Source organism: Mauremys mutica, chromosome 2 (genome assembly GCF_020497125.1).
Source record: "Mauremys mutica isolate MM-2020 ecotype Southern chromosome 2, ASM2049712v1, whole genome shotgun sequence".
Taxonomy (NCBI): domain Eukaryota; kingdom Metazoa; phylum Chordata; order Testudines; family Geoemydidae; genus Mauremys; species Mauremys mutica.
In genome coordinates, this window is record NC_059073.1 from 4,915,491 (window position 1) to 4,933,812 (window position 18,322).

Genomic DNA, 18,322 nt, shown 5'->3' on the forward strand with positions numbered 1-18,322 from the left:
TGCAAATTGCGGCGCTACAAAGCGCCAGTGTAGTCAAAGCCCCAGCGCTGGGAGCGCGGCTCCCAGCGCTGTCCGTTATTCCCCACAGGGAGCTGGAGTACGGACAGCGCTGGGAGAGCTTTCTCCCAGCGCTGGGGCTTTGACTACACTTAGCGCTTCAAAGCGCTGCCGCGGGAGCGCTGCCGCGGCAGCGCTTTGAAGCGCTAATGTAGCCATAGCCTTAGTTGGGGTTGGTCCTGCTTTGAGCAGGGGATTGGACTAGATACCTCCTGAGGTCCCTTCCAACCCTGATAGTCTATGATCTGCAAATTTGACACCATCAGCTCAGGATTAAACAAAGACTGTGAATGGCTTGCCAATTACAGAACCAGTTTCTCCTCCCTTGGTTTTCACACCTCAACTGCTAGAACAGGGCCCCATCCTCCCTGATTGATCTAACCTCGTTATCTCTAGCTTGCTTCTTGCTTGCATATATAAACCTGCCCCTGGAAATTTCCATCACTTGCATCTGAAGAACTGGGTATTCACCCACGAAAGCTCATGCTGCAAAACGTCTGTTAGTCTATAAGGTGCCACAGGATTCTTTGTTGCTTTTATGATCCAAAAGAAGGTGTATGGACCTCTGAGCTTCAGCCATTGCTGGGAGCCCACCAGCGCTGTGCCAGCCTGTAACCAGGCGGGCTGGGATCAGAGAGACAGGAGGGCTCCTCATACCATGGGGGTCGTTCTGCCACACGCTTGTCAATTACCCTTAATGGGGAAAGCAGGCGCTGGGCACCAGCGGCCTTTGGTGCAGAACAGCCCGTGTCATGTGACTGGGATAATGTGGCCTTTTACTGGGCCATCCCCAGTCAGCTCAGCGATTCAAATCTTTTCAATCTCTCGCCAGAGGAGAGTGCTTCCAGGGCCATAATCATTCTCGCTGCCCATCTCTCAGCCCCCTCTAGTTCTCTGTGACACCAGCCCAGAGCATGGCTCCCAGGGGAGGGGGCCCCATCGACGTGTAATGGGGTGGGACCATTCTCCAGCCTCTTCCTTAGCTCTCGGACATGTTGTTGTTGTTTATTATTAGGGCTGTCAAGCAATTGAAAAAACTAATTGCGATTAATTGCGCTGTTAAACAACAATAGAATACCATTTATTTTAAATATTTTTGGATGTTTACTATATTTTCAAATATATTGATTTCAATTACAACACAGGATACAAACTGTACAGTGCTCACTTTATTTTTTGTTACAAATATTTGCACTGTAAAAAACAAAAAAAATATTTTTCAAGTCACCTCATACAAGTACTGTGGTACAATCTCTTTATCGTGAAAGTGCAACTTACAAATGTAGAATTATGTACCAAGCAAACTGCATTCAAAAATAAAACAATGTAAAACTTTAGAGCCTACAAGTCCACTCAGTCCTACTTCTTGTTCAGCCAATCGCTCAGACAAACAAGTGTGTTCACATTTGCAGGAGATAATGCTGCCTGCTTCTTGTTCACAATGTCACCTGAAAGTGACAACAGGTGTTCACATGGCACTGTCATAGCAAGATATTTATGTGCCAGATGCGCTAAACATTCATATGTCCCTTCATGCTTCAACCATCATTCCCGGGGCCATCCGTCCATGCTGATGACGGGTTCTGCTTGATAATGTTCCAAAGCAGAGCAGACCGATGCATGTTCATTCTCATCATCTGAGTCAGATGCCACCACCAGAAGGTTGATTTTCTTTTTTGGTGGTTCGAGTTCTGTAGTTTCTGCATCAGAGTGTTGCTCTTTTAAGACTTCTGAAAGCATGTTCCACACCTCGTGCCTCTCAGATTTTGGACAGCACTTCAGATTATTAAACCTTGGGTCGAGTGCTGTAGCTATCTTTAGAAATCTCAAATTGCTACCTTCTTTGCATTTTGTCAAATCTGCTGTGAAAGTGTTCTTAAAACAAACATGTGCTGGGTCATCATCTGAGACTGCTATAATATGAAATATATGCAGAATGCAGGTAAACCAGACTAGGAGAGACACAATTCTCCCCACAATGAGTACAGTCACAAATTTAATTGTCGCATTATTTTGTTAACAAGCATCATCAGCGTGGAAGCATGTTCTCTGGAGTGGTGGCTGAAGCATGAAGGGGCATACGAATGTTTAGCATATCTGGCACATAAATACCTCGCAGTACCGGCTAAAAAACTGCCATGCAAACTTTCAGGTGACATTGTAAATAAGAAGCAGGGAGCAGTATCAATGTAAACGAACTTGTTTGTCCTAGCAATTGGCAGAATAAGAAGTAGGACTGAGTGGACTTGTAGGCTCTAAAGTTTTACACTGTTTTGTTTTTGAGTGCAGTTGTGGAACCAAAAAAAATCTGCATTTGTAAGTTGCATTTTCACAATACAGAGATTGCACTACAGTATGTGTATGAGGTGAATTGAAAAATACTATTTCTTTTGTTTATCATTTTTACAGTAGAAATATTTATAATAAAAATAATAATATAAAGTGAGCACTGTACACTTTGTATTCTGTGTTGTAATTGAAATCAATATTGAAAAATGTAGAAACACATACAAAAATATTAAATAAATTTATATTGGTCTTCTATTGTTATAAGTGTGATTAATCATGATTAATTTTTTAATAGCGATTATTTTGTGTGTGTTAATCACATGAGTGAACTGCGATTAATTGCCAGCCATATTTATTATTAATGGTGTTTATTACATTTCTGCCCACGGGGAGAGAACAGGCCCCATCGTGCCAGGCACTGCACCAACAGAGTCACAGACCAGCCAAGCAGCCACACCAGAAGAGTGAACAGTGCCAGGGCAGCAAACTGCACAGGAGTTTCTTGATGTGGGGGGTGGGGGGGTGGTCAGCTAAAGGGGAAGAAAAGGAAGGGGCAGGCAGGGGAGAAGGGGCTCAGAGGGGCAGGTGTGGGGTGAAGCTGAGCGGGGTGACTGAGGGTTGGAGCAAGCAGCTAATCAGCAGTTAAAAGGCTGGGAAGGTCTCGGAACGGCAGAGGGGCCTGACTTCGGCTGTCTCTGGCGCAGCAGGCTGCGGTCGCTGGCTGGCTCCTCTCTGCAGAGTTCCCCCAAGGCCACTTGATGGGAGGGTGGCACCACCCAGCCACCCCTGTGCCCCAATGCAGCAGGCCCTGCTGCTTGTCGGCTCTCCTGACCACGAGCAGGGGTCACGGCGCTACCCCCGTGGCACCCAGGACCCTGTCCTGAGTGATCGCAGTGAATTGGGGTCCAGCGTGTTCCTTCCAACGTGCATCACTTTGCCTTATCCCTGGCTACCCCTTTCCAGGAGCCACGGCTCTCTGAAGGGAGGGAGGGAATCTCCCATCTCCCAGCCAGGCAGTACCAGCCCCCCATGAAGAAGGCTCTTTGCTCAGCCCCTCAGTGCTGTGTGACCCCCAGGGAGACAATGAATTCAACCTCAGAGCCTGCTGGCAGGGGGTCAGGATCAATCACTCCATTTTACAGGGGGAAACCGAGGCAGGAGCACAAGGGGGAGAGCACAGGCTCCAGCCACAGTCCTAGCAGGGGGTGAAAGCACTGCCCTAGCCACCTGGTAACCAAAGACAGGGCCACTCCCCCCACCCCAGCCTGTGGCCGTGAACCGCTTGGGGGAGTCAGAGCTCCCAGTCCTGCCTGTGCCTCCCCAGAGACACTAATCCGGGGCCACCAATCCGAGGCCACGAGCCCCACCCTTGGTCACGCAGCAACTCGGGGGTAGAGCTGGGGACTGAACCCAGGAGTCCTGGCACCCCGCTGCTATGTGCCAGCCACGGAGCATCCTTCTGCCCACATGGCCGAGCGCGGCTGCGTCCCAGAGTGACTTCACCCCAAAATCCCTGCCCAGGGCCCGAGCCCGCAGGGTAGGCGGGGGCTGAGGCTGCAGGTGGGGGGAGCAGGGCCCCAGTCTCAACTCTGCTTCATCACCCCTGGCTGCAGCAGCTACAGCCCCGGCACCCAGCCACCCTGCGGCAGTGCCCCAGGCCACCCCCCATCGCCCCTGGGAGCTGCCTGCACGACCTCTCCCCTGCCATGGGGGTGGGGGCTGGCAGGCCCCTGGCCTCATGACTCGCAGCCCCAGCCTCTCTGCGGGGTGCTTTCCAACATGCAGCACAGCCGCTGTCATCGGGGCCTGGCTCGGCACACGGGCTCCCCGCCTGGCATCAGCTCTCGCCTCTGGCCATGTGCGCAGGGAGCGTGCACGGCCGGGGGATCGGCTCGCTGGGTCACCGCAGGCCTGGCCCACGGGCCTCTGGCTCGCCTTGCACCACGTGCAGCGCTAGCAGGCTGCCTGCACTCTGGGAGGGAGCAGGAGAGGGTTGTCATGGAGTCCCTGGGCGCTGCTCTGGAACCGCTCCCCACCAAGCCAGGCAGGACTCTGGGGAGCCTCCTCTCCCTCGGAGCAGCCTGTCTGCAGGGCAAGAAGCTCCCACGGCTTCACCTCCTGGGTCTCTCCTTGGAGCATTCAGCATCCTCTGCCCCTCCGTGCGCTTCCCACAGCGAGTCCACCCAGCGGGGTCCTGGGTAAGCCAGAGGGTCCTGCCCCCTCACTGCGCAGTCAGACGTGACTCTCAGCCAGCCAGTAACACAGAAGGTTTATTTAGACGACAGGAACACAGTCCAGGACAGGTCTTGCCAGTACAGACAACAAGACCCCCCTTAGTCAGGTCCATCTGGGGCCCCAGGGAGGCCACCGCCCCGCTGGGAGGCCCGAGCCTCCTCGGGGCTCCTCTCTATTTTCCAGCCAACTTCCAAAAAACTACCAAACCCCCTCCAGCCCCTCCTGTCTGGGCTGTGTCTCTTTCCCGGGCCAGGAGGTCCCCTGATCTCTCTGTCTCCCCCACCTTTAGCATCCCCTTGCAGGGGGGAAGGGCCTGGCCATTAGTTGCCAGGAGACAGAGGGTCGGCCAGAAACTGAGCCCCCCCCACATTATTCAGAGGAAACATTAAAACCAGTCCCACTTCCTCACAAGGGTGCGGGGGGGGGGAGGGGGCGCAAATCAGCCCTGGGACCGGGATTGGCCGGTGCTGCCCCAACAATCCCAGATGTGCCCTATGGGTGCACCTGTGGCCAAGCCTCACCCAACGCCTGCCAGCACGGCCCTTCCCCGCGAACCCAGCAGAGCCCAGCTCCCTCCCCCCCGTCTGTCTGTCGCACACACAGTACGGTCCAGTCCCAGCTCTAGGCAGGGAGTGGGAGCTCTGCTTGCGAGGAGTCAGGACTCCTGGGTTCCTGGCTCAGATGGGGGAGGGGAGGGGAGGGTGGTCTGAGCAGCAGCTGGGAGTCAGGACTCCTGGGTTCTGTTCCCAGCCATGCAGTCGCAGGCAGGTCTCTTCCTTGCTCTTGGCCTCAGTTTCCCCATCTGCAAGATGGGGATAACCCCGACCCAGCACCTCAGCTCTTTCCAAAGGAAGTGGAACAGCTGCTCCTGGGTCCTGGCGTCCCCTCCCAGATCACAGAGCCCTGCCTGTGGGATGGGGCAAGTGTCCCCTTCAAAACAGGGCAGCATAGAAACCTCCATCGCTAGTCAGAGCCCTCCATGAGAAGGGCTGCGTATCTGGCAGGGTGGCAGCTGCAGAGAGACCCTTGGGCAGCTCACTGCCGGCTTCTGACCTGGCTTGAGCCGGCTCAAGGGCCTCGCCCAGCCCCGCTCCAGCCCCTCCCTAAGCCTGGGGAAGGAGCGTCCCAAGATGGACTCACAGATTAGGACATTGGGACCGGGATAAGGGACTGGCACATGCTTCCCTCTTCCCGGAATTTCTCGCCTGCCCACCCCAGCCCCCGCGGCTCCCCTCTGCTGGTGCGGCCAGAGCCCCGTCCCGCTGGGGGCGGGGGGGCGACACCAGTTTAGGGTGCCCTGCAGACAGGGTGTGACGAGCCCCGTAGCCAGCTCAATGTGCAGGGGGATTCAGGAGCCAGCGATTACCTGGCTGAACTGGAGCCTGGCCCGGACGCACCGGGGCCCCTTATGGCTCACCCAGGACCTGGGTTTCCACATTTCACGGCCGCCCTGGCACCACGCTGGGGCAATGGGTCAGACAGCAAGGGGAGAGCACGTCCTCCCGCCCCACCAGCGCTGCTGCCTGCTGCACGTGGCCTTTCTCGAGAGGTGTCGCAGCCGAGTACGGGCTGGGCCGGGGGCTCCGGTGACTTCCCGTGGGCTGGCCTGGATCAGTGGCTTGCTCTAGCGTAGCTGCCTGAGCGTCACACTAACGTTCGTCCTCCCCGCAGAGGGTCAGGGTGGGCTTGGCCATCCCCAGGCCTGGGTTCAAGGCCCAGCTCTGCCCTTGTCTCACGCTTGTGTGCCCGGCTTCCCCCTCAGTGCGCCGGGGAGGGAACCGGCCGCAGGCTGCCCTGGGTCGCCAGGGCCAGGCCGAGGGCAGCCAGTCAATACCCCACGAGCAGGCAGCCTGATTAAAGGGCAGGGCCACCTGATTGTCAGCTGAGCCGGCAGGTGCAGCTTGGCAGCACCTTGGCAAAGCTCGGCAGCCCCTCCCCCGGGGCCAGGGCCGGGGCCGGCAGAACAAGGGGCTCTTTGCTGCTGGGCCGCAGTCGCTCAATGGCCCATTGTTCCCGGAGCGCTCCATGCGCCTGGATCAAAGGGTCTCTGGGGAATGACTCAGGAGATTGTGGAGCCAGGTTGGGTTCCAGGAGGCCCCTTGGTCCCGGGCTGAGGCGGAGTAGCACGCCGGCTGTGTCCTGCAGCCCCCCTTCCTCTGATTCCACCCCCTCGGAGCCAGGCCACCCCCAAGGGTCAGAGCACAGCGAGGAACGGCGCGACTCCCCGGGTTCCTGAGCCCCCAGAGAGCCGAGCCGGGAGGTGGAAAGGGGGGATACTGGGGCTATACAGACAGGCATCATTTGTCATCGTGCCCAGCACACGCCTCTTTGCCGTGCCCACATGGACACTAGTGAGGGGACCAGGAGCCAGGCAGGGGGCTGCTGGGGCTGCCTGGCAAGAGGGCAGCGTCTTTTGAGGTTGCCGTCTTGTGCTCCAGCATCTCAGCTTGTGTTATAGATGAGCAGGTGGCCAACCCCTGTGCCATGCGGCTGGAGCAGCTCTGATGGGGGAAGCTGTGAACTCAGCTGCCCAGTGACGGTGGTTTAAGTGGCAGGGTTGTTACCTGGGTCACTGCTGAGTGAAGCACGTGAGGAAGGCAAGGGAGGCTCACACACTTGTAAGTGGGGGATCCCGTCACACGGACCCGTGAGCGGGGGGATCCCATCACACATACCTGTGAGCAGGGGGATCCCGTCACACGGACCCGTGAGTGGGGGGATCCCGTCACACGTACCCGTGAGCGGGGGGATCCCGTCACATGGACCCGTGAGCGGGGGGATCCCGTCACATGTACCTGTGAGTGGGGGATCCCGTCACACGGACCCGTGAGCGGGGGGATCCCGTCACACGGACCCGTGAGCGGGGGGATCCCGTCACACATACCTGTGAGTGGAGGGATCCCGTCACACGTACCTGTGAGCGGAGGGGTCCCGTCACACGTACCCATGAGCGGGGGGATCCCGTCACACGTACCTGTGAGCGGGGAGGCTGGTCCCGCTGTTGTGGGGAACTTTCCTGGCTCCTGCACGGCCCCGGTGGAATTGGCTGGCGAAAGGCACTGAGTCCTCGTTCCCACTCCCTTCACCCGGAGGCCACCTGACCTCGAGGACTCTCCCTGGTGGGGTCCTTGTAACTCTGACAAGGCTGGGCCCAGGATTGCTGGGGGGGCTGAACCCGCCAGGCTTGTTGTGGTCACTTGGGACGGGGGCTGGGGGGTCCCTGCTCGGGGGTGCTCTCTCCACACCAGCCGCTTCCTTTACCCATCGGTCTTGGCATTAAGTTCAAACCAGCAGCTGCAAGAAAACTAAGGCACCAAGGGAAAGGTTAAAGGAAGAGGGGCCCTGCCCGTGGGCACCGGAACACTGCGCCCAGCCAGCTCTGGGACGGACGTAGGACGAGTTCGCAGGCTGCTCCTCACCCGGCCCAGGCCCTGCCCAGGCCCTGGCTGTGCTGAATCCGTGGGTCGGACACCTGCTCTGGCGGTGGCCGCTCACCCTCAGGCGCTAGGTGGCAGGGCCCCTCTCCCCAACATCGGCCCCCCGTCAGGGTCACCCCCCCCCTCCGCGTCCGGCCTGCAAGGTGTCTTGCCTGGCGACGTCTCCCTGGGCAGGGCCCCCTTGCTCTCCCCTGCCGCTCACCGTGCCTGGCACAGCCGGCATCCGCCGTCCCGGCTCTGGGCCCACGGCTCCACTCGCCGCTCAGCCCTGGCTCCCTGTCGGTGCAGCTGCTCTGTGCTGCCCCAGCTCCTGGCTCTGGGCTGCTCTAGCTCCAGCTCCACCAGCTCTGCCTCCTGCCCGGCTCAGCTGCTGCTTTCCCCTTAGCTCTGCCCTCCTCTGGCTCACATGGAGGACAGGCCCCCGGGCTCCAGACTCCCTCATTGGCTTGCCTGCCCTGTCAGTTGCGCTGACCTGGAACATTGGCATCTCCCTATTGGCCCTGGGGACTGTCAGTCTCAGGATCCTGCTTTCTCTTTCCCCCCCCCCCCACTTTCTGTTGGTATGGGGAGAGGGGCAACCCCAAACCCCACTGAGCATCAGTGGGGGGCCAGCAGCCCCCGGACAGTATGGAGCCCTGCCCAATCTCCCGTGAGGAGTGTGAGGGTGGCCCTTGGGAAGGCACCTGCCCCCTTGGCTGGGCACCCGTAGGGCAGAAGCAGAGTTCAGTCGGACCTGAGCCCCCCAGGCGCGAGCCCCCCAGGGCCCGACTCTCCAAGGACCCTCTCCCCAGCTTCCCGGGCTCCCTCTGGCCAGGAGGCACTCGGGGCCGCTGCTCGTCCTTGGGGCACCGTTCGGGGCTCGTGCTGGGTCTGCCACATGCTGTCAGAGCTGGGGAGCCCCAGGTACGGGCGTCCCGCTGACCTCAGAATGTGCTCGCCGGGGGGGTCCCTGCGGCCCTGGCAGTGCCGAGAGCTGCACGGGAACCCACCTCCCCCCGCGGGCCAGCGTGAGGACACAGGGTGCAGTCGTGGGGTGCCGAGGCCTGTTCCCGTGCAGACGCCGTTCCCCTCTTCCAGCCGGTTCCTCCCTGCTCTGCTTTCTGCCCCGGCTCCGCCCCCAGCCGTGACCCACTGGGCAGCGCGGCTGGGATTTCGCGCGTCCCGCAGGGCTGCAAGGACCCAGCAGCCCTTCCCAGCCACGGGGGGACGCTCCCCCGCTGGAGTCCAGCCAGCCCAGGGCGGAAGGGGAGCAGTGGGGAGGGGAGGGAGGCAAGGGCCAGAGGGGGAGCCTGTCCCAGCCCTGCCCTCCCCCTCTCCCAGAAACAAGCCCCCAGGCTCCCTGCCCCACAGCCGGCCCCTGCTCCCCTCCAGGGCCCTTGCTCCGCACTGGCTGCGCCAGGCTCCCCAGTGCCCATGTCTCTGCCCAGCCCCGGGAGGCGAGGGGTAGGCGTCTATCTCTCGCGGCGCATACATCACGCCAGCGGCACCGCGGGGGCCGGCTGAGCCCCCAGCCCCTCCCAGCTCGGAGCCGAGTGCAAGTCAACATTATTCACTGGCTCCTTTTCTCTATTCGATTATTTACTTTTGAGCCCGGCACCCTGCAGGCAGGAGGGGCAAATAGGTAGGGGGAGCTCCTGCGGGGCAGCTGGGACTGAGCCCCTCTCGCTCCCTGCGCGCCCTGCTGCAGTGCCTGCCCCATGCAGCTCCGGGGCAGCTGAGCCTGGGTCCCGCTCTCCCTGTCCTTGTTGTTCTCCCCAGAAGCCCGAGGCAGAGCTGATCCATGCAGCTGTGCCCGTCTCGTTGCCTGCAGATGCCAACGGGCAGTGGCCCCCAGAGCCTCAGCAGCACAGCACAGGTGCCGGGGGCTCGGGCAGGTGAGGCCAGGCCAGGATCCGGGCCGTGGAGTGAAAGACAAGGAAGACTCATGGGGTCACTGTGATGAAGTGGGGGGGGTTCCTGGTTTTTCCATGTTTCCCAGTGGGTTGCATGCAGAGGGAGGGGGTGGGACTCAGTGTCCCTTGGTGTTACTGGTTGAACGAGGGGAGAGGGAGTTTGTTGGTACAGAGGACTGGAGAGGGAACTCGGGACCCCGGCCGATGGCCTGGAGGATGGAGACCTCAGTGACTGGTGACCTGGTGACCCGGAGACCCAGCTCAGGACTCACAGCCGGTTCTGCCCAGTGGGAGGACAATGGGCTGCGGGGAGAGGACCCCGGTGACCTGACCAGCCGGTTCCAGCCAGAGGGGCCAGAGGGCTGAGAGGAGACCCAGGCCTGCCTGTTTACGACCCTGTTTCCCTGGAGAGAAGCCAATGGACAGAGGGGGCTTGGGGCCGGGGATATCGGAGGCCCAGCTGGGAGCAGGGGGGCTCGGGGCTGGAGGGGGGGGGCAGGCAGAGCCCCCCTGGCTGCAGGGGGACTGGGATGTGCTGGGCTGAGGGAGGCCAGGCCTGAGGCCCGGAGAGTTTCCTGTGCTGGGTTCAACTCTCAATAACCCCTCCTGTGTTACGCTGGCTGAGAGTCGCTCCGGGCTAGAGAGCAGGGGGCATCGACCCCTTCGGGGGTGAGGAGGCCTGGGGGGTCCAGAGCGAGGGGACTCCCTGAGGGGGCCCATGGCAGAGACAGACGTGCTGAGGCTCAGACAGGTGCGGCTCCAGGAGGTGGAGGGGCCTGACCCCGAGAGAGAGTGGCCCCCGAGAGGGGCTGTCGCACTGAAAGCCCCCCCCCCCCCACAGACCGAACGGGGCCACGAGTGGGCACGAGCTGTGAGCCCGTGACAGTCACCACTCACTCAGCCCCGGGCTTGATCCAGCTCCTAGCGCTTCCTGGGGCTGGATTGGCCTGATCGGTGCTGCCTGTCCCCAGCAACCTTTGCAGAGCGGCTGAGTCTGAATGGGGCTGGGGCCAGACTAGCACCTGATACCCCAGGTGCCCTCCCCTCCCAGAGCCTCCCAGGGCTGGGGGGAGCTGGCTCTGCCTGGCTCAGGGAGGAGAGGACCTGGGCTGGCAGCATCTCCCAGCAGCACTCAAGTCCCTGCAAGACAGTGTCGCTGAGCGGTGACATTAACCTTTTCTGCTTCCCTGCACATGTGTCACCATCCCAGCCCCTTCCGCCAACGTGCCGTAATCAGCTCCATTTGGCTATGGAGCCGGGCTCACCCTTGTGCGGTCCTGAGCTGGGTGAAGCTAACGGTTCAGTGGTCGTCCAACACATTAAGTGCAAATCAACTGTGGGGAAAAAATATCCAGCGCTCCTAGAACGGTGTGGCCAGGGAGCAAGGCAGGCGAGTGGCACTCCTCTAAAACCTCTGCCTTCTCCTCCTGCTCCGGGTGACCAGCAGGACAGGAGAGAGACGTGCTTAAAACAGCGGTGTGAGGAGTCACTGGAGCACCCTGGCTCTCCTGCTTGAGAGAGACGGTGCAATCTCCGCATTATGATGCTGTAACTGCCATATTGAACAGCGAGCCCTGAGGCGGAGTGGAGACAAGGGGACACTATCTAGGCAGTGCCCGTAATTCACTGACTTCCGTTTCGTTTACGAATTGATTACAATTTAAAATAACTCTGTCCTTGGTTTGGTGACACTGCTGGCTTTGTGCTTCTAAGTACATTCCCCGCAGATCCAGGCAGAATCTATTTTTTGTCTACTTAAAACGTGGTCAGTAGATGTACGGGAGCCTCTCGTTAACGCATTCGGAGGCTAATGGGTTTAACTCATTCATAATTAGGGTGACCAGATGTCCCGATTTTATAGGGACAGTCCCGATTTTTGGGTCTTTTTCTTATATAGTCTCCTATTACCCCCCACCCCAGTCCCGATTTTTTACATTTGCTGTCTGGTCGCCCTATTCACAATAGAAATCAGTTGCCGTGACGACAGGCCTTTGGTCCTCACCCATCCACCATAAATTGGGGCCCACCCAAATTTCCATCCTTAGCTACGCCACCGCGTCCCACCGGGAGCTGCACAGATCTGGGCCACCCTGAATCCTGTCCCCTAGACATGGACTTATTCTCCCTTCCCTGACAGGTGTCAACCACGCATCCACCCGCTCAGGCTGTGTGCTGATCCCAGCCGAGCGCCGGGGCTGCCCCTGTGTCTGCGGAGAACCCGGCCCGAGGTAGCGAAGCCCAGCCAGAACCCCGCTCCCACTCCTGGAACCAAAACCAGTCGCTCAGGCTCCTCTGTCTCAGGCCTGCAGTTGTGCTGCCCTCTGCGGGCTGGACATTGCACTGAATGTTTCAAAGGCTGCCTGGCAGGCTATGCAATGGACTGTATTGGCATGGCAGGCTCTAAGATCTTGCTGATCTTGAACACAAAAAAGCAGCTTACAAGAAGTGGAAGATTGGACAAATAACCAGGGAGGAGTATAAAAGTATTGCTCAGGCATGCAGGAGTGAAATCAGGAAGGCCAAATCACACTTGGAGTTGCAGCTAGCCGGAGATGTTAGGAGTAACAAGAAGGGTTTCTTCAGGTATGTTAGCAACAAGAAGGAAGTCAAGGAAAGTGTGGGCCCCTTACTGAATGAGGGAGGCAACCTACTGACAGAGGATGTGGAAAAAGCTAATGTACTCAATGCTTTTTTTTGCCTCTGTCTTCACAGACAAGGTCAGCTCCCAGACTGCTGCACTGGGCAGCACAGCATGGGGAGGAGGTGACCAGCCCTCTGTGGAGAAAGAAGTAGTTCGGGACTATTTAGAAAAGCTGGACGAGCACAAGTCCATGGGGCCGGATGCGCTGCATCCGAGGGTGCTAAAGGAGTTGGCGGATGTGACAGCAGAGCCATTGGCCATTATCTTTGAAAACTCATGGCGAACGGGGGAGGTCCCGGATGACTGGAAAAAGGCTACTGTAGTGCCCATCTTTAAAAAAGGGAAGGAGGAGGATCCAGGGAACTACAGGCCAGTCAGCCTCACCTCAGTCCCTGGAAAAATCATGGAACAGGTCCTCAAGAAATCAATCCTGAACCACTTAAAGGAGGGGAAAGTGATCAGGAACAGTCAGCATGGATTCCCCAAGGGCAAGTCATGCCTGACTAACCTAATTGCCTTCTATGATGAGATAACTGGCTCTGTGGATGAGGGGAAAGCAGTGGATGTGTTATTCCTTGACTTTAGCAAAGCTTTTGATACGGTCTCCCACAGTATTCTTGCTGGCAAGTTAAAGAAGTTTGGGCTGGATGAATGGACTATAAGGTGGATAGAAAGCTGGCTAGATCGTCGGGCTCAACGGGTAGTGATCAACGGCTCCATGTCTAGTTGGCAGCTGGCTTCAAGTGGAGTGCCCCAAGGGTCGGTCCTGGGGCCGGTTTTGTTCAATATCTTCATTAATGATCTGGAGGATGGTGTGGACTGCACTCTCAGCAAGTTTGCAGATGACACTAAACTGGCAGGAGTGGTAGATACGCTGGAGGGTAGGGATAGGATACAGAGGGACCTAAACAAATTAGAGGATTGGGCGAAAAGAAACCTGATGAGGTTCAACAAGGACAAGTGCAGAGTCCTGCACTTAGGACGGAAGAATCCCATGCACTGCTACAGACTAGGGACCGAGTGGCTGGGCAGCAGTTCTGCAGAAAAGGACCTAGGGGTTACGGTGTGTCACGGAGTGTGGGGGAGTCAGGCCCTGCACCCCCGGCTTCCTGCGATTCACCAGGACTCTCAGCCAGCCAGTAAAGCAGAAGGTTTATTTAGACGACAGGAACACAGTCCCAGACAGGTCTTGCCAGACAACAGGCAACAGGATCCTCCCCAATTAGATCCATCTTGGGGTTCCAGGAGCACCACAGCCCCCTTGGGGGTCAGAGCCCTGTCTGTCCTTCCCTCCATTCCCCAGCCAGCTCCTGAAACTCCCTCACTCTCCAGCGTTTCCTCCCACAGCCTTTGTTCAGCTTCCCGGGCAGAGGTATCACCTGGCCTCTAACCCCTTCCTGGGTTCTCAGGTTACATGCTCAGGTCTCCTCCCTCAGGCCAGTCTCCCATCCCCCAATGCAGACCATCCTCCCAGGCCAACACCCCCCCACTCAGCATTCACAGCCCCCAGTAAGAACAGTGCCAGTTCGTCACACAGTGGACGAGAAGCTGGATATGAGTCAACAGTGCGCCCTGGTTGCCAAGAAGGCTAACGGCATTTTGGGCTGTATAAGTAAGGGCATTGTCAGCAGATCGAGGGATGTGATCATTCCCCTCTATTCAGCACTGGTGAGGCCTCATCTGGAGTATTGGGTCCTGTTTTGGGCCCCACACTACAAGAAGGATGTGGATAAATTGGAGAGAGTCCAGCGGAGGGCAACAAAAATGATTAGGGGGCTGGAGCACACGACTTACAAGGAGAGGCTGAGGGAACTGGGATTGTTTAGTCTGCAGAAGAGAAGAATGAGGGGGGATTTGATAGCTGCTTTCAACTACCTGAAGGGGAGTTCCAAAGAGGATGGATCTAGACTGTTCTCAGTGGTGGCAGATGACAGAACAAGGAGCAATGGTCTCAAGCTGCAGTGGGGAGGTCTAGGTTGGATATTAGGAAACACTATGATGATGTCACTCCCCTGCCTTATGTAGCTTTTGCATATGGCAGGAACCCTTTGTTTCAAAGCTTGGTTCCCACGGCAGTCAGTGGAAAAACACTGATATCCCACGATGGAGACCGGCACCAGGTGACCTGATCACATGTCCCTGTAGTGTCACAGCAGCCATAACTCGGAGGCTGTTTGTAGTATCCTCAGGAAGGGTCCAAGTGGGCAATAACCTTCTAAGGCCTTAGGCCTATTGTTCTTCCGAACGGTTCATTAATTTGAATGGGTCCTTCCCAGCCAGCCATCTAGACTGGGAGCCTTTTGCCTAATGGGCATCCCCATGTGTAAACATATTTGGTGATACCGATACATAGTCAATGTTCCTAACTTCAGATACAAACATACATGGTACCTGCATACAAATAGGATACTCATAATCAGAACCTTTCCAATATCTGACATGACCTATCCTGCATAAAGTACATGATGATGATGTTATAAGCATAACATAATATCTCTGTGGAGAATATAGGGTGCAGTGGCACACCTTTATTTCAGGCTGTGTTGAATAAACTCTTGGGAATATCGACGGCATCAGGCCAGAAGTCAGGGCAGTGCTCTCAAAGGTCCAGCAGTGCAAAATGAGACTTTTTGGCTAAATATCATGGCTGTGATCATCTGATCTGACCTCCTGCATAACACAGACCCACTTCAATCCCCCCCAGCTCAGGGACCGGGGCGCAGGCACCTCCCCCACTTCAATCCCCCCCCAGCTCAGGGACTGGGGCGCGGGCACCTTCCCCACTTCAATCCCCCCCAGCTCAGGGACTGGGGCGCAGGCATCTCCCCCACTTCAATCCCCCCACCTCAGGGACTGGGGCGCAGGCACCTCCCCCACTTCAATCCCCCCCACCTCAGGGACCAGGGCACAGACACCTCCCCCACTTCAATCCCCCCACCTCAGGGACTGGGTACAAGGAAAAGGGTAATGATGATACATTCCTGAGGTTACATAGGTTAACAATATGTTCAGATGGTTGGTTTTGAATCATGCAAAAGTATGAAGTTAGTAGAATCTGTGGGAACTCAGAACCTCTGAAAAATCTGACCAACTGTGTTTTTAAAAAAGTAAATCAATGTCAGCCCTCACTGAATGCCCTGTCTAGCCGTTATTAGCTGTTGATTGGTTACAAAACAGAAGCATGCTTGAGAGAACGTCGGTGGAGCACATTATGTTTTAAAGTCTGTGGATTCTGTTCCGTATCAATGGAGTCTGTTCTTCTTCTCTTCTCCTTTGCACAATTCTATTGTTTACTTTGTCCCCTCCACACACATCTTTTTCCTTTAGGTGACTTCAGCACCTGCAAATTCAGCTGAAGTCAATGTGAGCTGCAGCTACTCCGTACCTCTGAAAATCAGGGACATAACATTGAGATATGATCCATGGTGGGAAGGGTACCAGGGTCCTATGAATCTTACAGGCTTCTCCTCCTCAAGCCCATTCTAGCAGCATTCAGCTACTGCTAGTAGTCAGTGCTGCAAATCTAGGACCACGGCTATTTAATTTACCTTTGATCCCAGAGGAGGTGGGGACCCCTGATTTCAACCGTAACTGTAATACCCCCTTCATAGATGCTGCCCAGAGAAATTCAGGCTGCATTAGCTATGGATGGGATTTGGGATTCATTTTTATTTGCCTTTAAAATATCAAGGGAATTTCACTTTCATTCATAAACATCTAAAAAACTAAGAAGCTTCAGACTGGGTTATTACTTGGAGGGGAAGCTTCCTAAGACATCAGGGAGCCGTGCAGGTGACTTCCTCAGACTGTAGGGAGCAACAGGCAATATGCTCTGTTTGAGTCAGTGCTGATCTAACCCCAGGGCCCCTGCCCAGCACTAGGAATGGTATTCTGCTCCAGGAGCAGTGGGGGAAAGGGGAGTTCAGCAGGGGGCACCCCCCTCAGTCAGGGTTGACCCCAATGTCCCAGCTCAGCACTAGGGAGCTGTTCTGCTTTAGGGAGCAGTGGCGGGAAGGGGGTTCGGTAGGGGGCACCCCCCTCAGTCAGGGTTGACCCCAATGCCCCAGCTCAGCACTAGGGAGCTGTTCTGCTTTAGGGAGCAGTGGTGGGAAGGGGGTTCAGTAGGGGGCACCCCCCTCAGTCGGGGTTGACCCCAATGCCCCAGCCCAGCACTAGGGAGCTGTTCTGCTTTAGGGAGCAGTGGCGGGAAGGGGGTTCAGTAGGGGGCACCCCCCTCAGTCGGGGTTGACCCCAATGCCCCAGCCCAGCACTAGGGAGCTGTTCTGCTTTAGGGAGCAGTAGCGGGAAGGGGGTTCCGTAGGGGGCACCCCCCTCAGTCAGGGTTGACCCCAATGCCCCAGCCCAGCACTAGGGAGCTGTTCTGCTTTAGGGAGCAGTGGCGGGAAGGGGATTCAGTAGGGGGCACCCCCCTCAGTCGGGGTTGACCCAGCAGGAGCCCGTGGCAGCGAGGCATTGAGTCCCCCTGGCCCCAGTGGAACCCCCGGGGTGGGGGAGGGGTGCCCCGCACGCAGGAGGCCCAACGCTCTATGGTCCCATGACGTACCAGGCGGCCCCCGGCCGGCGCCGTCTCTCTCCCGCACTCTATGGTGCGGGCCGGCGGGATGCGGAAGTGACCGCGCGCGAGGCCCTGGCGCCCTCTGGCGGCCCGGCCCGGCCCGGCCCCTGCCGCTCCCGTCCCGCTCCACGGCGCTGCTGCCCGGGCGCGCCGGCCGCCATATTGTCACCGCCGCGGGCCGGGCTCCGGCAGCCCCCGCCCCCAGCGGCCCGGCCAGGTGAGGAGCCGGCTGCGGCCTCGGCAGGGCCCGGCCCGGAGCGCGGGGAACCGACCGGGGGCGGGGCGGGGAGTGTGTCCCCCCCCCCGGATCTGCCCCGGGGTTGGGAGTGTCCCCCCCCCGATCTGCCCCGGGGCTGGGGGGGGCGGGGAGTGTGTCCCCCCCCGGATCTGCCCCGGGGCTCGGGGGGGCGGGGAGTGTCCCCCGGATCTGCCCCGGGGCTGGGGGGGCGGGGAGAGTGTCCCCCCCCCGGATCTGCCCCGGGGCTGGGGGGGGCGGGGAGTGTGTCCCCCCCCGGATCTGCCCCGGGGCTGGGGGGGGCGGGGAGTGTCCCCCCCCGGATCTGCCCCGGGGCGGGGAGTGTGTCTCCCCCCGGATCTGCCCCGGGGCTGGGGGGGCGGGGAGTGTCCCCCCCCGGATCTGCCCCGGGGCTCGGGGGGGCGGGGAGTGTGTCCCCCCGGATCTGCCCCGGGGCGGGGGGGGGCGGGGAGTGGCCCCCCCCGGATCTGCCCCGGGGCTGGGGGGGGCGGGGAGTGTGTCCCCCCCCCGGATCTGCCCCGGGGCTGGGGGGGGGCGGGGAGTGTGTCTCCCCCCCGGATCTGCCCGGGGGCTGGGGGGGCGGGGAGTGTGTTCCCTCCTGGATCTGCCCCGGGGCGGGGGGGGGCGGGGAGTGTGTCCCCCCCCCGGATCTGCCCCGGGGCTGGGGGGGGGCGGGGAGTGTGTCTCCCCCCCGGATCTGCCCGGGGGCTGGGGGGGCGGGGAGTGTGTTCCCTCCTGGATCTGCCCCGGGGCTGCGGGGGGCGGGGAGTTCCCCCACCAGATCAGCCCCTGGGGCTGGAGGGGGGCGGGGAGTGTGTCCCTCCCCGGATCTGCCCCTGGGGCTGGGGAGTTCCCCCCACTGGATCTGCCCTGGGGCGGGGGGGTGGGGTGGGGAGTCCCCTCCCGGATCTGCCCCGGAGCTGGGGGGATGGGGAGTGT

General features: G+C 58.8%; 1 protein-coding gene across 1 annotated transcript in view; it reads left to right on the forward strand.

The window, feature by feature from the left end:
- The first annotated feature begins 17,201 nt into the window (after nucleotides 1–17,201).
- Nucleotides 17,202–18,322, forward strand: part of LOC123363989 (casein kinase II subunit alpha-like) — a 43,673-nt gene continuing 42,552 nt past the window's right edge. The window contains exon 1 of the mRNA XM_045005670.1: nucleotides 17,202–17,344. The gene's annotated coding sequence lies outside the window, so the exon portion shown is untranslated. The remainder of the gene's footprint in view (nucleotides 17,345–18,322) is intronic.